Below are 13956 nucleotides of genomic sequence, written 5' to 3' on the forward strand. Positions count from 1 at the left end.
AACTCCTTTGCTTGCTCTCAGTTTTGAGATATTGCCTGAATTTTTGCATGATCCTATAGTGGTTAGTACAACTTTAGGAGATAATGTAAGAACTGATAGAGTATACAAGGATTGCCCAATAGTTGTTTGTGGTAAGACTATGTGAGTAGAATTGGTTGAGTTACCAATGAACGATTTTGATTTTATTCTTAGCATGGACTTGCTTCAAAATTGTTATTCTTGTATGGATTGCCATAGTAGGGTTGATATATTTCTTTTCCCTAATGAAGTAGAGCTGGTTTGGGAGGGGTACAATTCGAGTCGTCCTAATGCCTTGATTTCGCACCCTAAGGCCAATAAAATGATGTCCAAGGGATTATTGTGTCATCTTGTGAGTGTTAATGATTTAGATCATGACATTCATTCCATAGACTCAATTCCTATAGTGAATGAGTTCCCAGATATGTTTCCTGTTGATTTGCCTGGAGTTACTGCTCCTCGAGAGATTGACTCTGGTATCGACTTAGAACCCGATACTAAAAAAATTTCAATTTCTCCTTACATAATGTCTTAATCTAAACTCAAAGAGTTGAAGCTGCAATTAAAAGATTTTACTGATAAGGGTTTCATTCAACCGAGCATATCCCCTTGGGGCGCTCCAGTGTTGTTTGTGAAAAAGAAAGATGGATTCCTTAGAATGTGTATCATTATCGGAGCTCAACAAAGTCACTATCAAGAATAAGCATCCACTTCCCAGAATAGATGACTTGTTCGACCAACTCCAAGAGTCTAGTTTCTTCTCAAAGATTGATCTTCGTTCAGGGTACCACCAGCTTAGTGTTAGAGATGAAAATATTCCAAATACAGTCGTTCGTACCCGTTATGGTCATTACGAGTTTCTGGTTATGTCATTTTGTTTCACTAATACACCTACTGCATTTATGGATCTCAGGAACAGAGTCTTCCTTGAATTCCTTGACTTTTTTGTCATAATATTCATTGATGACATTCTTATTTACTCTAAGACCAAGGATGAGCATGAACAACATTTGATACTAAACTTGCAGGTACTTAGACAACATCAGTTGTACGCCAAATTCAGAAAGTGTGAATTCTGTCTTAGATCAGTGACCTTCCTGGGTCATGTTGTGTCCAAAGGTGTGGAGGTACACCACAGGAAGACTGAGTCTATTAAGCACTGGCCAAAACCTCTTACTCCCGTAGATATCCGTAGCTTCTTGGGATTGGCTGGTTATTATCACAAGTTTGTGGAGGGTTTTTCTTCCATTGCTACCCCACTCACAACTTTGACGAAGAAAAAATTCAAGTTTGCATGGGCGGAGACTTGCGAGAAGAGTTTCCTAGATCTCAAGGACAAACTCACTTCAGCCCCGGTGCTTACTTTGCCTAAGTGTGGTGAGAATTAAACTGTTTATTATGATGCATCTAGGGTTGGTTTGGGTTGTGTTCTTATGCAGTGTTGTAAGGTGATAACTTATGCGTCCAGAATGCTCAAGGTTCATGAAAAGAATTATCCTACTCATGACCTAGAGTTGGAAGCTGTGGTGTTTGCACTGAAATTTTGGAGGCACTACTTGTATGGAGTGCATGTGGATGTGTTAACATACCAGCTCCAGTACGTGTTCAGACAAACGGAGTTAAATCTACGTTAGTGGAGGTGGTTGGATCTGTTGATGGACTATGACAAGAATGTCCACTACCATCAAGGTAAGGCTAATGTTGTAGCTGATGCTTTGAGCAGGATGAGCATGGGAAGTACAATCCACGTTGAGGATGAGAAGAAGGAGTTAGTGAAAGATATACACAGACTGGACAGACTGGGTGTGCGGTTAGTTTACTTTACTAGTGGGGGTGTTTCAGTTCATCCTAGTTCTGAATCATCCTTATTAGTTGAAGTCAAGAAGGTTCATCATCTTGATCCTGTGTTGATGGAGCTGAAGGACTCAGTGTTCGTTAAGATGAATGAGTCTTTTTCTTTGGGAGGTGAAAACATAATTAGGTACCAGGATAGGCTGTATATACCAGATGTGGATGATTTGCGGACCAAGATTGTTGGAGAGGCCCATGGTTCCAGATATTCCATACATCCAGGTTCCACCAAGATGTATCATGATCTTAAACAGATCTATTGGTGGGATGGAATGAAGAAGGACATTGCTGAATAAGTGGCCAAGTATGCTAATTGTCAGCAGGTAAAGGCAGAACATCTTAAGCCTGGTGGTATTACTAAGGTTATCAAGGTTTCGACGTGGAAATGAGAGGCCATCAATATGGACTTCGCGGTTGGTCTTCCGAAGAGTAGGAGATGATATGACTCCATATGGGTTATTGTGGATAGGATGACTAAGTCTGCCCACTTTATCCCTGTGAAGTGTACTTACAGAGCTGAGGATTATGCGAGACTCTACATTGATGAGATTGTGAGATGACATGATATTCCTTTGTCTATCATTTAGAGAAGCTTAGTTCACTTCACATTTATGGAGATCTTTCCAGATAGCTTACGTGCGCATGTCAAGGTTAGTACTGCCTTTCATCCTCAGACCGATGGGCAGGAAGAGCACACCATTTAGACATTAGAGGACATGTCGAAAGCGTGTGTGATTGACTTCATAGATAGTTGGGACGACCATCTGCCTTTGACAGAGTTCTCATATAATAAAAGCTATCATTCCAGCGTTTGAATGGCTTAGTTTGAGGCACTATTTGGTATGAGGTGTTGGTCTCCATTAGGGTTGTTCGAGGTTGGAGAGTCATACATTTTGGGTCCAAATTTCATTCATGAGGACTTAAAGAAGGTCAGGGTGATTAGGGACAGGTTGGCTACTACTTACAGTCGGCAGAAGTCTTATGCAAACAATAAAAAACGGCCCTTAGAGTTTGATGTTGGTGACCAGGTCTATTTAAAGATATCACCTATGAAGGGGGAATTGAGGTTTGGCAAGAAGGGGAAGTTGAGTCCGAGGTATGTTGGGCCATATGAGATCCTACAACGTGTGGGTGGGGTGGCCTATGAATTGTCATTGCCTGCAGAACTAGCTTTTGTTCATCCAGTCTTTCATGTCTCTATGTTAAAGAAGTGCCTAGGTGATCTAGCATCGCTTCTACCAGTTCAATGTTTGGGGGTTGATGAAGACTTGTCCTATGAGGAAGTACCTGTTGAGATTATAGATAGACAAATCAAGCGGATGAGGAACAAAGAGAGTGTCACAGTGAAGGTATTGTGGAGGAATCATCTTGTTGAGGGTGCTACATGGGAGGCCGAGTCCAATATGATATCCCGCTACCATTATATTTTCAGCTCTTGAAGTTATACTTCCTACTGTTAAGTCTAAGTTTCCTTATCTCCTCTGTTCTTTGTTGTTGTTGCTTGATTCTATATAATACCTATGTTATGATATGACTGGCGTTGTGCTAGATAATAAGAAGTATCATTCGGGGACGAATGTTCCTAAGGGGGGGGGGGGATAATGTAACAACCCTAAAAAATGGCTATGCTAAGTAATGCTTAATGTGTCTAGAATGCCTACTATTACATCGGGTTCACATGGATTGAAGCGCGTAGAACCAGACCTTTGAATCCTTGCAACAACCAATCCAACCAACTTGGTGAGTTAGTTGATCTAGTAAAAGTTGGGTCCCGCCATGTAGGGCACCCGAATATGAAGATCTACTCGGTTAAGTCTTAACCGGACATTAAAAGGGGTAATCTTAGGTTTGGAGGGTATAGGGGTAAATGGTCTTTTCCAGGCTAAGGGTAGCATCACAATTACCCTAAATATTTAATTAATTATTTAATTAATATGGTGGAGGGGCAATTTGGGTAGAATAGGCCAAAATTGGCCTTAGAGTGAAATCTTGCTCCACCTGGGTTCGAACCTAGGTGGGAGCAATGATTTAATTCGATTATTTAATTTGGTGAATTAAATTAATTAATTAATATTTGAATTCTGATTTAAAAAAAGGAAAAACAGATTTTTATTACTAATTATTATTTATTAACTATTATTTAATCTAATTTGACTAAATCTTGCCTAAAATTCCTAATTCTAAGGAAACACTACCTCACATCTCTCTCTTTCACGTTTATATCCCTCTCCTCACACACTCTCTCACAATTTCACTCTCTTTATGGTTACAAAACAGAAAACAAAACAAAAACCAAATTTTCTTCACACTTGAAGAACTTAAAAAAAAACAATCGACAAGATAATTTGAAAATGTAAAGCCAAAAGGTAATTTCTCATCGGGGAAGGTGGGATGTTGGTATATTGTTGGATTTGGCAGCACTTTGAAGGTGCTTAAAGATAAAACCAGGTATGGGTTTCTTCCTCTTGGTCCTTTTCCCAAGAGACCCTTATGTCTCAGATGAATCTACTCCGAAAACTAGGGTTGTTCCCCATTACATGATCCGTGTCACTAGCTCCCAAAGTTCTTAGGTTGGTATGTCTGCTGGTATATTAGGCGTGTAATGTGATGTTTGTGATGAATATGTTCACCAAACTTTCTTTAATTGTATGACTAATAATTTATGTCTTCCAACATTTTGTGAAAAATTATATGTGTGCAATGTGCAAGCCGTGACATATACTTTCGGTTTGAAGTTCAAAATGACATGTTTTATGGTTGTATTTAACGTGCACAATCTTGTATAAATCATGATGTTCATATGAGGTATAAAGTGGCTGATTTGAGTGGAAAACTCTTAGCTAAATGTAACTATGAAACTACACCTAGAAAAACATACTAAAAGATTCACGAAATGACCTAAGAACTAAAGTATAATTGTTGATAAAAATGAGCTGAAAAACGTGACCCAATTTCCAGCACCTTGTTGGTTGGTTTCAGCCAAGCAAAGTTGTACAATATGCAATGTAAAATGAATGTAAAATAAGTGAGGTCACTAGGTATTGAACCCTAGACTTCACTATTTTAAAATCACTTACAAAATGTAAGTAAGGATATGGGGTTAAGGGGAATCAATATTGGGTGCCTTAGCCGATTCTCATACTTGAAAATTAAAAAAAAAAGTTAGAGCAGTGGGATTCGACTCCACAACCTCTTGGTCAAACATGAGAATAAGGATAAAGTTAAAAATAAATAAATAAATAAATAAAAGGATGGGAGGAGTGGGATTTGATCCCACGACCTCTCGGTAAAATGAGGAGACAAGGAGAAAGTAATAAAAATAATGAGATGAGAGGAGTGGGATTCGAACCCATATCCTCTAGGCCATCACAAAAGGATTTAAGGAAAAAGAAAAATAAAGAAATATGCTTGTGGGGGTTCGATCCCGGGTCCCCTAATACCTAACCATTTAAGGTGAAGTGAGGGAAAGGAAAAAGGAAAGAAAACAATGTTAGTGAGGGGATTCAAAATCGGGTCTCCAAGCCGAGGGTGAAGATTACGAAAAAGGGAAAATAAATAAAAATGTAAGTGTTATCCAAGGGATTCGAAATTGGATTCCCTTTCCCAATTCCGTATTGACACATAAGTCGTACGTAAATAAATGTTCAAAAGAATCTCGCCTACATAGATCGAAATCGAGATCTTGTCATACATACAAGGTGCATAAGTCTTGTATCACATAATCTTAGGAAGATATGAATCACTTAAATAAACTATGAATGAAGCCTCATGGCTTGTATGTATAGACTCATATGTCTAGCATTCGTTGAAAAGTAAGTGAACCTAAGATGTATGTGATGAAATGATGTAACCCTAAAAGGGTTAAGTGAGAGTATGAAACACACTAGAGGACAAGTGCATTGACATATCATGAAATGAACATTCAAGTAAAAGGGGTGAGTAATTATGAAGAGCAAACGTGCTAAAGCTAATGAATGTGGTGACAACATGATAAGAGGATAATGTGAAAGATGAGATCAATCTCAAAAGATATTCACCTAAGAGAGTGTAAAGTTAATAAAGAGACCAGTCTCTATAAACACTCTAATGAAAGTATTGAAGTTAGTACATACTTAATACAAATTATGAGATGAGAAATCATATAATGAGCTATGATGTCCTCATGCTAGAAGCCAACTTCCATGATGTATGAGTTGAATGCAATAGAACTTTTTATTAAGCACTGATAGGCTATCTATGAGTGGTGATGCCTTCCTTCGGGAAGGGTGGATGTTCACATAAATATCATGAGATGATACTTTCCGTCATGACGGGTATGAGTCTCTTTATATGTCCTATTCTTTGAACCTATGCTGTAAATATAGATATCTAGCAGGGTTCGACTCCCTATATACGCTAGCATGTTCGGATCACTTTGGTTGGTGATTCCACCTCTTTTCGATGTGGGGCAGACACTGATTTCATGATGCTCACATAATCTATGTCGGCTAAGGGTAAAGTTCCAAAAGAGAGAATGAGGCCAGCCTCAACGAATGCACATATTGATATGAACGATACGAAAGTTGTTAGGATAGAATAATCAAGAGGTGAGCTAGACTTGAGTAATGACACTAGGTTATTATTGGTCATTGCACAACGAACCCGATGAGAGTCTTAAATTACATCCTAGGTATGACTGGTTGTTGCACTAGTATATGACAGAAGGAAAAATTAAGTACGTAAGAATGAATGAACTCTGTGTTTGCTTAAGAAGGCTCCCTAGTTGAGGTCCCATGTATTGAGTTCTTATTTTGGGAAGTCCTAATGTCAAGTCCATGATTCTAAGGTCTCATGGCATAAGAAAGAATGATATGAACTATGTGAGATGATATGTTCAATATGTTATGTGCTGTTTGCAAAATGATAAGTATGATAATGCATGTTACTCTCATGACATGACTTTTATAATCCGATTTGGCAAGTCCACTAACTTGACTTTCCATAATTCATATCGATAGTAGTGAGCTATTCGTATTCATGCATGTCCTTGATGTGTGCTTTTATATAACCATACTTAGTACAAGTGTGTACTAATCCCTTACAACTCTATACTTTTAGGTGCAGGCACAAGCGGATGCTAGAGCTTACGATACGGCGCTGCAGCTATCCGGACATGGAGCATTCATCCGGAATTTGATAGGCCCTCATGCTTTAGAGGATGTCTTCTATTATAATCTAGATTATATGTAGATTTTATCTAGTGGAGTATTTTCCACTAGCGTTTCTTTCTCATATTATTTCAGACATTGTATTGGTGCCATTTTGGCAAGTTTACATTTAATGCAATATTGAACTATTTCTTTCATTTGATGATCTTAATGTTAGATGGTTGATGGTGAACGCCTATTATGTTAATTATAATATGTTTCATATGAAATAAGTAAACAAAAATTTCAAATTTTTCTGCTAAAATTAACCTAGATGAAGTAACGATGACGTAAGTAGGCTTGTTTGCGACCTCTGAGAGGTCAACGATGCCGGTCTCGTCTGGGGTCTAGACTCCGGTTATGACAAGAATACTTAGACAATAGGATAAACTTTAAGGAATAGTGCTCAACACTCAGGGAAAGAAATTTTGGAACAATGATTCCTTAAATTCTTCCTACTCGAAGGGACCCGATTCAAACATCCTACTATCCTTCCATTGAGTGAACCAAACTTGAGCAACATCTTTCAATTGGTACGAAGCTAACTCCGCCTTCTTCTTAGAAGTCACTCCCATAGCATGCACTATCTTATTCACTTCATCCAAGAAGGCTTGGGGATTCTCTCCCACCTTAGAACCAAGAAATATAGGAGGATTCATCCTCACAAAGTCCCTCAATATAGAGGTCATATTACTCTCCAAAAGCATTCACCCTAGGACGGATGTCTCTATTTACTTGTGTAGTCATAGCTCGGGCTAGAGTAAGGAGAGCCTATCTGATCTCTCCATTATACATAACTGGGGGAACCACCGGAACCTTATTACCATCACCTCTAATAGGGACATGATCACCTTGGGGAGGAACTTGGGCATTTTGAGGAACTTGAACTCTTTATGGAGCTAGTCCACCTTGAGGAATTTCCTCTTGCACTCCTCCTTCTTCCAACCTTCTTGCGGCCAATATTCTTGTAGTCTTACTGTTGTACACACAAGATTGATGAAGAAAGTGAAACTCTATCGTCCTATAGCCTCTCGCTCATAGATGTGTCGCGACTCATACCGATGATAAAGACTCTACTAGATGTAGCTTTTTGAGACTTTTGGATTCCTATGTACTACTTCATAACCTATGCTATGGTACTAAACTTTTAACGACCCAAAGTATCCCTTATATGTTATGGTACTCTGGATTCGATAAACAATGTACTTGACCTCTCGAAAATATTGTACAAGTCCTTTGACATCGTTCATTGCATACATGTATGAAAAATAGTGCTAAATCAAAACTTTTGACACAAAATAGTAATACTTTAAATATTTGCACTCAGCCCCATTACAAGCCTTAGAAAGACCTTTTTGATCTTGCGTAAGACGGTTCGAAGATCAATTGGGAAATAAGGGAAAATCGATGGGTGAAAACATGCATTGTGTTCCTCTCTGTAAGTGTGAGCATTGCATCTGATATTTGATCTTCAATATATTCATCTTTGTTTATGAATATTGAATTATTCTTTGTGTGAGGGCATTTAGATACTTTTGGTGAGCTTGAACTTTCATGAGTAACAAGTGTTGTGAGCACGAGAATCTTTGGTAATGGTGTGTCACAACTTGAATCTTTGATTATACAATTGAGCTACACATGACTGATTTGAGTCTTATTGTGTATGTTCATTATTGAGTCTTGTGTAGCACTATTTGAGACACCTTATTTGAACTATTTAACTTTAGGACAAGCAAAAGTTTAAGTTGGGGGTGTTGATGAGTCCTCAAATTGGACTCATTTTAGGGCATTATTTTGATGTAAATAGTATCCTCAGTTTTTCATTTATCTCAATATTTGATGAAAACTCTTGAGTTTCAGGTATTTGAAGTTTTATTGTAAGCTATAATACTTTGGAGCATAATGGCAATAAAAAGGATGAAAAAGAGCTGAAGTTGAAGCTTGAGCATCGCCAAGCACGCTTGACGATCTGTCGAATAGAAACATTTCACCCTTTGTTACAACAAATGAAGCCTGAAGGAAGTGGATTCAAAAAGCGATGAAAAGGAGCACTTAACGCTTTGCCCAATATTTTTGTGAAGCAGAAGTATTCCACCTAATTTCGATGTACACATAGACGACGAAGGCAAAGTACCAGCAAAGAGGAATTAGAAGAAGGGTGAATCGCCGAATCACTCGGTGATTCGGGACTAAGTTTACCTAATGGATTCACCATCACTAAATATGAAAACTATAATACTAACATTAGCTATTATTATTAAGAGTCCGAATATTATTATCAATTTTCTCTTATAGAACTTAGGTTTTTGGTATTTTCTATCAAGCTTTGGAAGGGTTTTCTCCATTCTTCTTCCTTTTATTATATTAAGGTTTAATTTATTATTCCCATTTTATTTCTTTATCATTTTAGGTGTATTTTATTATTTCTTGATGTGTGGCTAAAACTCGTCATTATTGGGGTGTGATTTTTCAAATATGTGTTGATATTATTGTTGGTCTTGTTTGCTGATAGGATTAGATGCATTTTAATGGTGATTTCACCTAGTGGTTGTGGTTTATTTTAATGGATTTGTAGTTGCAAATACAAGGCCACCCATACGTTTTCGTCTTGCTCGAGAGAGATATCTTGAAACTAACACCGCTAGATTGATGTCCTATGGAGTGAGGCGATATAAGGCTCAACTTGAGAGGGTGAGCCCTAGTACTGTATCCAAGCACTCTTCATCGAAAGAGCGGGTGTGGATAAGACGTAGCATGATCTTCATTAGACGAGTGGGTGTTTGAGAGGACCCATTTGATACGAGTTAAGTTGCCCGAGAGAGAATTTTCTTTCATCTAAAACTTAGCTTAGTTACAATAATTTTCAAATTTTCATTTCGAAAGCATGTAACCAATGACTTACGTGAACATATATTGCGGTCACACCCCAAAAACATTCCCCCGTACTTGATTTTCCTTTTATAATTATTGTTTTTACCAAACTTGTGACAAACACTCTTGATATTTGAAACTTCGGTGTCACAAATTAAATTTAGTTTGTTTTTTTCCGAAAATTTCTTAAACAACTACTATTGAGAAAGAAATTATAATTTAACTACCTTTTTTACTACCACTCCATTGGGACACGACTCCAACTTTTGGTTGGATTACTATACTCGCTTCGATTTGTAGACACTCAGGTTGTAGGCTAGTGTCATTGATCACGATCCAATAGTAAAATAATCATATTACTTGAGGGCCACATACACTAGCGAGTGCATCTAGGCACAACAACTTTTTGGCGTCGTTGCCGAGGACTTTAAAATTGAAAGATATTTAATTTTGGAGTTTCTAAATTATTTGTGCAAGTGTAGACAACTTGATCTTAGATATTCATTCTGCAAGTTGTGTTAAAATTTTGAACTGGAAGGCGACCATGATTCTGTAGATCCTCTCGCTAAACTAAAAATATTTGTTCATTATTGGAGAAGGCAAAGACGACTCATATACTCTGTTTCTTTTGTCGCTAGTGAACCAATGACCCTAGAAGAAGGGGTTGAATAATATGCACCTATAGTAATGGTAGAGATTGAAGTGAGAGATGTGGCAATCCCACGCACCACAAGTGTTAACTTTTATATTCAGAAACCTGCAGTTGGTGGGAGATTTGAACTGAAGCAAAGCATGGTGTTATATAAGTAAATTTGTTTTAGTTACATCAAAGTTAGTGTTTGTCGATTTGAAGTTCTCTAGGTTCGATAATCTGACTCTAGCATAGGAGTCTTAACACTAGTATCTTGAATATGAACCAAATAAGCCAAACATCACCTCACCACCAAACGACAAGTCTTAATAAATAATATCACCCTTTTTCTAAGAATGACTAAGAGAACCTCTCCACTAAACTATAGTATAGGAATATGTAATACCCCAAATTTGAGAATGGGCAAAAGGCAACATTTTTTAGGAGTTGGAGTTTCCACCCACGTCTCGTGGATGGGACCACGTACTATAGTTTGGTCCGTGGATGGGCACCCTCAAAGGGACTCATAAAGTTGGAACAACAACCTAAACCAATAAACCATTGGTGGACCATGATTTGTGGTTGAGGGACCGTGGTTAAATCCCCCCAAACCCATGTTTTTGACCACGAACAACGATCGTGCAGGACGGCCTGTCGACCACTCCATGGTCCGTTGGTCATGGATGTGAATGGTAGTTTGGTTGTTAGTTGGAGGGTATTTAGTTCTTTTCCTAATTATTTTATCCGTATAGTAAGTCGTATTATTCTTCACTAGGACCCCTATATATGTGATTTAAGCCCCGAAATTAGGTTATTCACTTCATTTTTTTCAAATTAACCAAAAAAGAAACTCTCAAATATTTATGTCTCTAGAAAGCTTGAAGAAGAAGGATTCAACCTAGGGTTTCAAGTCAAGTCTTATTTCCTCAATTGAATATTAGCAATTAACTTCAAGGTATGATAGTTTTTATCCATGGATTCATTCCATTCATGGAAATTCCAAATTATCCTATTTTCAAAGTTAGAAATCCCTAATTGAGTTAGAGTTTTCCTCAATTGTCATAGGCTCTCTTGATCATTTATTTAAATGATTGAATTATAACATCTTATGCATTAATTGATTAAATACTATGATGCTATGATGCTATGATGTTTCCTCCATGAATCCATGTCAACCCCATGTTTCTATGTTTTGACCATATGATGTGGAATTTTTATTATAAATAAAGAGTTTTATGAATTTAAGCATGTATTGATAGAAATACATGAATTTATGATGAAGTCCATATCTAACCCCTGTTTTTGAATGTTGATGATTGAAAGTGGGTTTTGAACCTCGAAAGGTGAATTAGAGAATTATGCATGATCTTATTAACTTTACGCAATGTTTTAAGGATGCTTTGAGAGTAAAGTATCAATGTTGATCTTTATGTTGTGTTTTTGAAAGTATTTTCTCATATACATATGAAAGCATGGCGAGAAAGGTTTTCTCACATAATATGGATTCTAAGGTTAAAAGGTCTTCTTACCTAATTGAATAAAAAATTAAGATCTATTCTAATGAAACCTAGATTGAATTTGTTATTGAATAAAACCATTCATGGATAATTATTTAGCTCGGACTGGCAATATGCATGCCCTTCCATCGCTAATAAGAACAACTAAGAAACGACTACTCCATGGGATTTATGCTTAGCACTGAGAGGATATTAAGATGGAAGTTCTCCCATAAGTAGAGGCCAAGTTTCTAGAAGCAATCTCCATATATCTTACCTGTGTCCCCATAGCATGATTATCTAGATACACATTAGCTAGCGGATCCACCTAACGTAGAAGTTTATGGACCTTACCTTGGCAAGTATGACAACAATTTTTTGCATGGGAGACACCAGGGGATCATGTTATAGCTCATATGATTTGCTTAAAGATATTTCCCACAATAATATTGAACTAGGTTAATCCAAGAAGTATCTCATAATTGTTGAAAGGTTTCAAATGATATTATCTTGCATTGACCATGTTGTATGACTTGTGTTTTCTAACCATTTTATATCATGTTTATTTTGGTCAATTGCATGTTATGATGTCGTCTTTAAACATAATTTAAATGTTTCACTCATAGATATAATACTTGGTATATTTTTTTGTACTAACGTATACTCTTGCCTACATTTCCCCAAAAGTAAAGTCCACCATTTGGGTTTCTTAGTTTCATGTCTAGTTGTTTATTGAGGGGTTCTAAGGCTTTGATGAGTCCACATGCTTTAAGGATAGAGCTTTATTGTTTCAATTATCTTTCATATTATCAGTATTGGACATGATGTATGGGCTAGTCCCATTTTTAATTCTATTGTACGAGATAGCAAATGAAACAAGTGTTTTAGACTTCCGCTTTACTTTCATAAAACTGATGGACTTGAACCATTGTTCTACTTCTTTTGTTCTATTTCTTATGTTACAAATACTATGTAGCTTGTATGGGGTCCCTCAGGTTCCTATACACCATGTTACATCTAGGGGGTACCCTTGGGTCGTGACAAAATCCTAGGCGGAGCTAATGTAATTCTCTTGGCCTAAAAATTTAAAATAGTGTGATAAAATATAACCTGTCCATACAAAGAACGAGATTAAAATCTACCATATATAAGACGTTGAAATCTACATAAGTGTCATATCCCATTTTCGAACCGAAAGTACCCCCTAGAAGTTAGGGAGAACCCTCGGTTCGTGGCAAGGCGTACTAGACTATTTGGGGTCTTGTACAAGCCCTTTAACTATCGTTCATTTCATAAGGCATGAAAAGTAGTGGGGAATTAAAACTTTTATAGACATTTAGTAAAAACTAGTCTTTCATTAATATTCAAAGAATCTCATCTTCACAAGACAACTTAAAGACATGACATAATATCTTAGGGACACGACCCTTTACATTCAAAAGAAATACATAATAAGTCTTTAAATGAGTAACTAAGAAAAGGACTATGCCCTCAAATATATGAGGATATACTTGACTTGAGAGAAACTTTCCCAAGCTTCACCTTCTAGTCTTCAAAAGCTTCCAACCTATACTTATAGAATAGAGAAAAGTATGGGGTTAGTACTTTACTAAGTATGACATATGAAAAAACATGCAAAAAGGGACATTTTAGTAAAAACATATTTTCATGCCAATTAAGTAAACATTCATGAATATAGAAGTAAAACAATATAAGAAACATCATTTAACACTAAGAGAAGGATTTCCATGATTTTGGCAAAAGAAAGCATTGTCACAGTAACTTTCCAATTTTATAGTGAACTAACTATTTAGAACATTACAATGAACCCATTTTGACTCCAAAAATAGTGAACTGCCAAGGTATTGCCAATGAGGAAGTGAACAGATTTCCATAGGAGTTT

At 37.0% G+C, this 13956-nt stretch overlaps 1 long non-coding RNA gene across 1 annotated transcript; it reads left to right on the forward strand.

Annotated features, from left to right (window-relative positions):
- The first annotated feature begins 1323 nt into the window (after positions 1-1323).
- Positions 1324-7213, forward strand: LOC138342282 (uncharacterized). The gene is made up of 2 exons (XR_011215136.1): positions 1324-4317; positions 6967-7213. It is a non-coding gene; the product is annotated as an uncharacterized lncRNA (long non-coding RNA).
- Positions 7214-13956: the final 6743 nt, after the last annotated feature.

This window comes from Solanum lycopersicum, chromosome 2, assembly GCF_036512215.1.
Source record: "Solanum lycopersicum chromosome 2, SLM_r2.1".
In the NCBI taxonomy this organism is placed as follows: Eukaryota; Viridiplantae; Streptophyta; class Magnoliopsida; order Solanales; family Solanaceae; genus Solanum; species Solanum lycopersicum.